General features: G+C 36.6%; 1 long non-coding RNA gene across 1 annotated transcript; it reads right to left on the bottom strand.

The window, feature by feature from the left end:
- Positions 1 to 342: 342 nt before the first annotated feature.
- Positions 343 to 5245, bottom strand: LOC117109906. Its single transcript, XR_004445608.1, has 2 exons — positions 4298 to 5245; positions 343 to 843 (listed from the first exon to the last, which is right to left on the bottom strand). It is a non-coding gene; the product is annotated as an uncharacterized LOC117109906 (long non-coding RNA).
- Between the last annotated feature and the right edge of the window lie 6052 nt (positions 5246 to 11297).

Below are 11297 nucleotides of genomic sequence, written 5' to 3'. Positions count from 1 at the left end.
TGTTATGATTTTATCAAGGCCTACGTACTAAGTCTGCAGCAGTGGCGGCGCCAGCGGGGGGAGGGGGAAAGGGCCAAAGCTTGTCGGGCAGTCGGTCAAAAAAAAAATAGACTAATTTTTCCATCCCAGCCATTTCCGGCCATCTAGAAGTCCCAATTTTTGTTTTTAAACCTTATTTTGGGAGGAGCGGATTCCCCTCCCATACCCACCTGTTGTGTCGTATCATGGAGGTATAAATACCTCCATCGTCCTACCAGGTCAGGGTTAAGAATGGGGAGAGGAAGCATGTTGTTTATTTTATTATAGCAGGACTATATTGTAAAACAGCGGTACTACTCAGTCTTTATATGTTATCCTGTCTATCATGCTTTAATAAATATATAAATTAATGGTAATAATGAACATAAAACATACAGCTTACATAACATAAAACATACAGCTTACATGATTATACAGTAGTTAATTGTCTCATCAAATGTACTCAATGCATTATTTAAAAATGTATATAAAATTATTATACAGCTTTTGTAAATTTTAAACGATTATTTAAGCCTACATTCATTCACTAATTATTTAGATTTGTTACAGCCAGCAGAAAGCAAATGCATTTTAATAAAATACAACCGTTGGCAGGAGGATAGATACTATACAAAAAGGTAAGATGAGATACTATACTAACAAAAAAGTAAGCATGAGGGCAGGCTATCACAATTTGCTTAGAGAGCGATCTTTGATACATCACATTTGAATTCACCATAATTTGAGGGAACATCGAAATAGAGGTGATCCTTATTAGTTTTCGAATTATCATCAACGGTTTGCAATCTGTAATTTCTAACAAACCTCCCCCCTATGGACCACTTTTGAAACCTATCATTCGAAGCTCAACCACGTTCACTTTGCTTTCGTCGGGGGAATCTGACAACTCGTCATGTGAACCGCCCCCTACCCGTCGGGGACCTCGCCCCCACCCCCGTCGGGCAAATCTTGGCGCCACCCCTGACTATGACATGGCGCAAGCTCCCCAATATGCATGCGTATACAACCCGTAGCTGAGCTTTGGCCCTGGTTCGAGACGAACACGTGTCAATTTTTTTAGATTATTTTTTCCAAACTGAGCAGGCCGGTATGGTAAAACATCATTTTCAAAATATTATTTCTACTGTTACAGCAATGTTTATTAACTAGTAGAAATATCATTTCTACTGTTAAAGCAATTATTATCCATTAACAAACAGGTAAGAGTTAGTATGTGTAGCATTATTGAATGGTTTAAATTTGGACTTTTTGCATTTCATTTATTTCATCCTCTTTACTAGACCATCGATGAGAATTAGGTTAGCAATATGATCTCAAATATTTAGCTACGGTATTTGATTGGATTATTTTTGTAAATAAAATTAAAGTGTGTATTACTCAAGCTTTTGCCAACAGTTTTCCATTATTTAGATATATATATATATTTTCAGCCATTATTTTCTATTCAAATACATGTAAACTTCTGTACCTAACACTATAAGACATTCCTCTTGTGCATATTTTGAAGGTCAGGTCATGTCACAAGTAAATCTACAGCGTAGGGCATATTATGTTGATCTCATCTGAATTTTAAGTTTCCATAAATATCAATAGTAAAAAGCGCCGGTCGGTTTGTAAAACATAGTTCACTGTTGTAATTTAATAAATAGAAACAACAGTGGAGGATCCGGGGGGGGGGGGTGGGGTTCAATGGGTTCGGACGAACCCCCTTCTGTGAAGAAACGTAACAAAATTTATACACTGGGTCCTGACTTACAAAAGGCATGCTCACCTACTCACCTCACCCAGGGACGTAGCCAGGATTTTGAAAGAGGGGGAGCCGTTATGCGAGAAACGTATGACCCCGGCGGGGTCCAGAGGGACGACCACCCCCCCCCCCCCTGTGTAGTAGCGCACTTTGAACGTTTTAAGGACTGTTTTGAGAGGATAAAGTGAAAATTGTATTAGACACATCATAAACAATATTAGTAGGCCCAGCAATAATTATAATAAATCAACAGAGTCCATGAATTTGAAGAGAGGTGTCCCAGGGAGGGATTTTCCCAGACTGAGGAACCACCCACCTCAGCCCCACTATGATTGGGGCTGAGGTAAGAAAATTTATGATTATGGCACTTCTAGATGGCCGGAAATTACACTTTCATACTTAAATTTGAATATATTTTCCTTTTTTTTTCCTCAAAAAAAAAAAAATTCTTATTAAAATAGTCATAATCACGAAAAGGGGGCATGAAAAACCAGATCACATTCTAAAAACAAATTTATGCCCCCTCTCCTCAGCAGTCACAAGACACACTCTGAGTCAGGTGCTGACTCGACGCAGTTTAATGTCACACCCAGAAGGGTGCAGATCTGTTTTGTAAGGTTGAGGGGGAGGATATTTTGTGAGTCGGCACCTACCTCAGACTCACCATGGTTGGAGCTGAGGAGCGAAAATGTGAGGAAATAGTACGTCTAGATGGCCAGAAACAAAACTTTTAGTAAAATTCATTATCATACCATGACCGTTCGGTACATTTCCACGTCAGGTAGGGCAAAATTACACCTATACATGTTTCTCCTGACGCAAATCCAGTTATTGTCTATTATTCCATCACGACAATAACAATTACTATCAACACTGCAGTACCCGCTGCTTACTTGGACTCGAATTCAACCCTGGCCATCAGGCGCAAGCTCGGTGGTCTAGAGGTATGATGCCAGGCTAGTAATCTGGAGATCGTGGGTTTGAGTCCCACCCGAGAACAACTTGCCATCTTTTTCGCAGATGTTTTCAAATGTACTGAGTATTCGGTACATTTCCACGTCAGGTAGGGCAAAATTACACCTATACCATTATTATTATTATTATTATTATTATTATTATTATTATTATTATTATTATTATTATTTATTATTATTATTATTGCTAATAGTATAGTATTATTAAACAATAGGCCCTACTTTAAAGAAGTTTGCAAAAGGATAAAAACCAAACTGAGCCATACAGTATGACGTTTCTGTAACTTAAAAGACTTGGCCTGGATACGTCCCTGACCTCATCTATGTTGGCAGATCGCACATCTCAAGCTTTAGCCCAACTATCATTATTAAATTAAATACCGGTATGTCTTATAAATATTGTGCATAGTTACAACATTACTGCTACGAAAGGGCCTATTAAATTGATACACACTGCATGTTGTAAATTTGTATCAAACATGTCATATTGTGCACTTATTCCACCATGGTGTTATAATTTTATTATAAAAGGCCTGCGTGCTAGAGTAGGTCTGCACAACAACATATCATATTAATATATATGGTTTTGTGATTTTGCATAGTCACGACACTGCTACGAATGGGCCTATTAAATTGATACATTGTTGTAAAATTGTAACAAACATGTCATATATTGTGCTCTTATTCTACCATGGTGTTATGATTTTATCAAGGCCTACGTACTAGGTCTGCAGCAGTGGCGGCGCCAGCGGGGGGAGGGGGAAAGGGCCAAAGCTTGTCGGGCAGTCGGTCAAAAAAAAGTAGACTAATTTTTCCATCCCAGCCATTTCCGGCCATCTAGAAGTCCCAATTTTTGTTTTTAAACCTTATTTTGGGAGGAGCGGATTCCCCTCCCATACCCACCTGTTGTGTCGTATCATGGAGGTATAAATACCTCCATCGTCCTACCATGTCAGGGTTAAGAATGGGGAGAGGAAGCATGTTGTTTATTTTATTATAGCAGGACTATATTGTAAAACAGCGGTACTACTCTGTCTTTATATGTTATCCTGTCTATCATGCTTTAATAAATATATAAATTAATGGTAATAATGAACATAAAACATACAGCTTACATAACATAAAACATACAGCTTACTTGATTATACAGTAGTTTATTGTCTCATCAAATGTACTCAATGCATTATTTAAAAATGTATATAAAATTATTATACAGCTTTTGTAAATTTTAAACGATTATTTAGGCCTACATTCATTCACTAATTATTTAGATTTGTTACAGCCAGCAGAAAGCAAATGCATTTTAATAAAATACAACCGTTGGCAGGAGGATAGATACTATACAAAAAGGTAAGATGAGATACTATACTAACAAAAATGTAAGCATGAGGGCAGGCTATCACAATTTGCTTAGAGAGCGATCTTTGATACATCACATTTGAATTCACCATAATTTGAGGGAACATCGAAATAGAGGTATTCCTTATTAGTTTTCGAATTATCATCAACGGTTTGCAATCTGTAATTTCTAACAAACCTCCCCCCTCCCTCAATTATTGGCTATGCTACCCCACTTCCAGTGACATCTTATAAGTTAGGCCTAATTTTTATACTAAAATCAGTGATTTGCAATGTTCTACAAAATTCACAATAACCTTGTTGCAATTGATATTTCCAAATATTTAAACTCAACAAAACTGTACAGCTTTATCTCACACCAGCGGTGGCGCCAGATTTTTGCCGACAAGGGTCCGAAATGTTAGACGGAGGGGTCCAAGGCAGGGGCCCGACGAAACCTCGGTCGACGGCCCGAAATAAAAACTCCCGTGTAGGTTCACGGGGTGAGTTTTTTAATGGCTTAGTATTGTCCAAAATATGCTTTTAGACTACATTATTTGGAATTGGCATCAAAATAAACGTTATTTTGATAGGAAAATTATCATCATTATCATCCTTATTATTATTATTATTATTATTATTATTATTATTATTATTATTATTATTATTATTATTGTTATTATTGGTTTTTATTCGACGACCTAGTTGTGCCTCGGACGAAAGGGGCCTGTCCTGTCTGACGGTTCCCCAACTTGCGCCACTACTCGCCATCACTAATCATCATTGAAATCCAAACGAATTGGCTTTTCTACCACCAGCTAAATATCCAACTGCCTAAATGTTCAAATTATTTGACAAAAAAAAATGTGGCATTAGCTTTTTAACGTACAGTACGCCTCAATTTTAACTAATTATTTCGAACTTCTGCCCCTCTGGCACACGTTGCTGTCTATTTGTTGGTCTGTTTCCAGATCGTGATTTTATTACTGTCTTGATTACTTGGATGATAAATAGAAACAACCAGGAACAACACGAAATCCATGAAGCGGTCTGAAAATTATAGAAAATGTGTACATTATTATCAAAGTTACACGTAACAAATCAGACCCGTAGCGTAGGTGGGTTAAGGCGGTTGCGACGAACCGTCCAAAAACTGGAGAAGGTCCGCATTCAAAAACTAAGAATTGATATTCGTAGATATATTTACATCTGTCTCTTATACACATCTAGATGTGTATAAGAGACAGCGGTAAAGCGAGTCTACTCCAAGGCGACTCAAATAATGTATTCCTTTATCATCGATCAATGTCAAATGTCTCTGTGAATTTGTTTGCAGGAGAGAAGAGATCTTGGACAACAACATAAAGCAAGAGGAAATGCTCTTTTCAAAAATGAAGGTACTAAAAATTTATACCCACACTGTACATTTACCCCACACCCATTTAATTGTGCGCAGACTTGTATGTATGTATGTATGCATATACATCATAACATTAAAGAGAGGAATCTCTGAGTGTGGAAAAAAAGTATAATAATAATAATAATAATTTTGGCTTATATCTGTCTCTTATACACATCTAGATGTGTATAAGAGAGAGGTGTGTGTGTGTGTGTGTGTGTGTGTGTGTGTGTGTATGTAAATCCAGTTCTATAGTAAAGCACCGTTTAATAATTATAAACTGAGCTGTAAGTTTTAATAAATATGACTCACCAATTGTACTCCTTCTTTTTATAAAGCTGTAAGAGGAAAAACAAAATAAAGACAACACTGACAAAACAAGCTGTGCCTTGATACTTAATGAGATATGAGCAGCTTCCAGGCTTGTCTGTAGTTGTGAGGCAGTGCTCCTGACCGCTATCTTGGCAAAATTGTTTGATTGACGGATGGTCCCACTTAACATCTGCCAGGACAATACAACTGCCATAATAGCTCTTTTCAAAGAAGACATAAAAACAACAGTTTAATAACATGCATGCTGTTGGTATAGTTAATCTTAGGCACAAATTTCAGATCTACTAAGGCTAGAAGATGTCCCAAGGGTATCCGCCCAGTCCTTTAGCCTTAGTGGATTTGAAATTGGTGCCTAAGATTATAAAGCCTAAATCACTGATGGTATGGCTCGGTAAATTAAAGTGATGAGCAACAGGAAGACCTTTTAATGGTCTTAACTAATTTGTTGTGGTTGTTAATGTTAAATATATTTTAGTTGTTGGTGACTTTGAATGAGTAGTATGACACAGTTCCTTTTAGTACACTGCAAACTTTTATTCTCACAAACTGTACATGGTTACAATCAGCTAAACTCCAGGTTTCAGATGTTAGCATAGGCGTAGATCTCGGGGGGATGGGGGATATATCCCCCAGTATTTGACAAGGGGGGGATGGTCCATTGTATCATCCCCCCGCCCCATATTTTGAAGGTATGGAATAAAATGGAGCTTTACACACTTCAAAAGACTGTCACAGAAATAATTTGCACTGTCTTATGCGCTTACAAAGATGAAAATTAGCATAATGTATTAATGTTGATAACAAAATTATTTTATCTGGTACCAATCTAAGCTTTTCTTTCCTTAGATGTTAGATGTGCTTGCAAAGAGAGCCACATTTCACACTGAAGGGTGTGTATGACATCAGTAATGTTATGTCAATTCCAAGGTTATATCGGTTGATGAGGAATTTATTGATTAGGCCTATAATAGTAAATTTCATCAATTTATTTTGCAAAAACAAGGTTTCCAGCTTCAGAAGGGGTCACATCCCTGTCCACACAAGGGCACACATTGGCGCTAATACCAGGCGCGTAACAGGGGTCTTGGGTGGGTATTTATTTATTTATTAATTTTTTAAATTTCAACAATCTTTAAAGAGGGTAACCCTTCTAGTTTAGCCCAGTAGGTTAAGTGATATTCAACAGTACATACAACATCATTACAACATAATAATAATAATAAATATAAGCATTTTCATCATGGTTTTATTTATTACAAACATATTCTTTCACCATCTATACACATTGAGGCCCTTCTTTTAGGTGAAAATTATCTATCTTAAATTTGTCTTTCTTGAGTTTGGGACTATTATTTGTTTAAATAACTTAAAAGGATAAAACTAAAAAAGCCCTAAAAATGCCCGCAAAGCGTGCAAAATACTTTTGTGTTTTCAATTCTAATTTCGTCATAATTGATGAAAACTCCCTGAAATGTGCAATTTATAGAGGAAATTGGCCTACCGTAACAAGGAATGCGCGCAAAGAATTTGAGAATTTTAGGCACTTTCAGAGGATGCATGTCTTATCTTATTTATAATATAGGTCACACACGTGTGTTTGAAACTAAATATAAGCATTTTCATCATGGTTTTATTTTATTACAAACATATTCTTTCACCATCTATACACATTGAGTCCCTTCTTTTAGGTTAAAATGATCTATCTTAAATTTGTCTTTCTTGACTGAGTTTAGGACTATTATGTGTTTAAATAACTTAAAAAGGAAAAAACTAAAAAAGCCCTAAAAAATGCGCGCCAAACGCGCAAATTATTTTTGTGTTTTTAATTTTCGTCGGAATTGATGAAAACTCCCTAAAATGTGCAATTTATAGGGAAATTGGCCTACCGTAACAGGAAATGCGCGCAAAGAATTTGAGAATTTTAGGCACTTTCAGAGGATGCATTTGTCAAAGGGTGGGGAAAGATTTTCCAAAGATGGATATTTTCCCCTTGTCCCCCGGTGTTGTTAATTCTAGTTTCGTTGGAATTGATCAAAACTCCCTAAAATGTGCAATTTTTAGAGGTATGGGGTGTTTGCCTTTTATACTTTAGGTAATGGGGGTGTGTCTCAAGTAAGTCACCCCATACTTTTAGAGTTTCTGATTGGATCATAGAGAAATTCTTTCTCTATGATTTAGTAACTTGTTTACCAAAAAACTGCTAATTAAGGTGTATCACAAACTTCAGAGCTTAGGCTCAAAACTGACAATCATAGATTCATAGTGTGAGAAAGGCCAAGTCCAACTGACCAGGGTAAAGTAAAGTATTTATTACATTTTATTTCAAAATAGTAGTGTGCTTTTCTTTTGTACGACGGTGTAGATAAAATTCAAATTGCGCAAACTTGGTTGTCGGCAAACCGGGTTTCAGCCAACTGGGATGTCATGTTTTCGGTGAACTGGATTCGGCAAACTGGGTTTTCGGCAAAGTTGGTTAAATTCGGCAAAGTGAGTTAAATTCGGCAAACCGGGTTTCGACAAACTGGATTTCGACCAACTGAGAGGATACCGGAGAGATAGGCCTAGTAGGTCGATTTATAAGGCGCAAATATACACAAGGTCTCTAAGCGCCATGTCCATGTAAAGAGAAGGCAAGGTGAACGTAAAAAAAATAAAGCAGACAAAAAAAAATGCAGGAGATTAGAAAAACAGATAAAAACAAAAAAAAAGACTAAAAATTAACCAACAGAAGAAAACCACAAAAACAGACTAGTGCAGGGACCATGGATACCTCTTCGTTCACATGAACAAACTAAAGCCGGTTTTCCAATAGGCGAATTTATTCGCGATAATCGAAAGCGTCGTTCATGCGCATGCGCATTCACATTTCTATCGGAGTTTTCGCTTCAGCAAAATTGGTAGTTCGAACTGTTTCTACTTTTTGCGAAGCGAAAAATTTGCTCAACCAATCAGAGCTCAGGAACCGAACCGACGAATTCGATTCGCGCGAATACATTCGTCTAATGGAAAACCGGCTTAAGCATGGTTGGTTGGAGGAGTTCATCTGTTCTTTGTTCATCGTTGGGCTACCGGGTACACTATTATCCATTAAAAAACAGTTGTGTAGCATTATTGAATAGTATAAATTTGGACTTTTTGCATTTCATTTCTTTCATCCTCTATACTAGACCATCGATGGGAATTAGGTTAGCAATAATGATCTTAAACATTTAGCTACGGTATTTGATTGGATTATTTTGTAAATAAAATTAAAATGTGAGTGTATTACTAAAGCTTTTGTCAACAGTTTTCCATTATTTAGTAAATAAATTATTATATTTATTTTGTAAATTATTTTGTAAATTATTATAATTATTTTGTAAATAAAACTAAAGTGTGAGTGTATTACCAAAGCTTTTGTCAACAGTTTTCCATTATTTAGATTTAAATATTTTCAGCCATTATTTTCCATTCAAATAAATGCAAACTTCTGTACCTAGCACTAACTAAGGTATTTCTCTTGCGCATATTTTGAATCTTACAGCGTAGGGCATATGTTGACCTCATCTGAATTTCATAATTTCATAAATATTAGTGAAAGAAACGCCTTCTCGATATCGGTTTGTAAAACATAGCTCATTGTTATAATTTAATGAATAGAAACATTCATTGCTTTTCTCTTTTCGGGATTACTCGCCTTACAATAAAGAAGGGGTGCGGTAGAAAATCCCTGGCCATTAATTATTGAAGATTAGTTGCAGTATGTCTTATATTTTGGTTGTGTGATTTTGCATAGTCACGACATTACTGCTACGAAAGGGTCTATTAAATTGATACATTACTGTACGTGACAGCTTCCTATGAACGCGATGAACAAAAAGACAGCACTCTGGAACATCAGTACTGAGGTTGTACAACTCACTAGTGAAACCGGTGCTTTTATATAGGCCTAATAGAAATACATGGGCCTTAACGATAGACGATGAACTAAAGCTAAACACTTTCCATCGTAAGCAACTTTGAAGGATTATTGGACTGAAATACCCCCATAGAATATCAAATAAAACACCTTTATGATAGAGGTACTACGAGACCCTTGTCACCAAAAATGTTAGAATCGAGATGGCGGTTACTGTACTTGGCCACATTCTGAGACAAACACAAACAATCCTACAAACGTGGCAATCAACTTTACTTCACCGAGACCAATACAGAAAATTCAGGGGACGTCCAAGGACAACAATAATCACAACTCTCCATAACGATCTCAGTAAGATCAGGTTTACCAATACTCAATATCCAGATCAACTAAAAACTAAAAATTATATGAAGAAGCAAAATCAATGGCACAAAAAAGACATATTTGGAAACGGCTCATCGAAGAATTAAGTAAAGCGGCCGAAGCTGAATTGTCATCAGACTTTTCGGTGATACAGCGATGATGATTATTATTATTACTCCATGTTGTAAATGTGTAACAAACATCATATTGTGCTCTTATTCTACCACGGTGTTGGATGGATTCAACCTTATTTCTATACAATTTGTTCAATTCTATGCTTTTTTGTGTATATTGTTCGACGTGTAATTCTCGACCGCATTATGTGGGCATCGATGCGTATTAAATCCTTATTATTCATTTAAAGTATGAAAACCATAGAGATATAATAAGAATACTAGAGCGCTAACCGCAATGTATTCGATGATGTTCGAAATACGTAGAACTGTGTGTGTGTACTATCCAAGATGGCTGCCATGGATTTCGCTAAGCACCATCGTTTGCAATTGCGCCCTCAATTTACTCAGAAAGCTCAGTACAGCTAGTTACCCGTATGTTTGAAAGTCGAGCGTTGCGGTGTTTGGGTGTAATGTACACGATTTAATTTCCATTCCTTGGTACTTTAATTTTGAATAAGATGCTCCACTTGCCCTCGTTTTGGCTACAATAGTTTAATAATTTGTTATTACTATTACTCATTATCATTAATGAAATAACAGTCAGTCAGAGGGCTTATTAATATGTAATAATATGTATCTAAGCCTGAAGGTGGCGCTTTACTACGACGGCCATCTTGGATGGTACACATACATAACTTGTTTAATAGCTCTATGATGAAAACACGCGAAAGCGTACACACGACCCCTCATCCTCTAATACCCATTTCACACTAGCAGAAAATATTACAACTTTTAACAACTATTAACAAGTTGTAACAAGTTTGATATTCCGAGATTTTTGGTTCGTTTCACACATGCACTTTCAAACCATGAGAAATCTCGGGAAAACTCGGAAGAATAATGACTAGGCCTAGGGTACGTAGTACTAGTAGTAGTAGTAGGCCTAGGCTAGTTGTAGGTTGTCCGAATTACATATCAACTACTGTACTAAACTAGGCCTGGTACCGAATTAACAAGATTATAATTATTCCATGGTCCTTAGCCTTCAGAGAGTAAAACGAATTCAACTCCTAGCTCGCTTGCTGTAGTC

The sequence above is a fragment of the Anneissia japonica genome, unplaced genomic scaffold, assembly GCF_011630105.1.
Source record: "Anneissia japonica isolate Jap-2015-1 unplaced genomic scaffold, ASM1163010v1 scaffold585_len4108843_cov191, whole genome shotgun sequence".
Classification (NCBI taxonomy): Eukaryota; Metazoa; Echinodermata; class Crinoidea; order Comatulida; family Comatulidae; genus Anneissia; species Anneissia japonica.
Note: the sequence above shows the minus strand (reverse complement) of the source record. Positions and strands in the feature narration are given on the sequence as shown.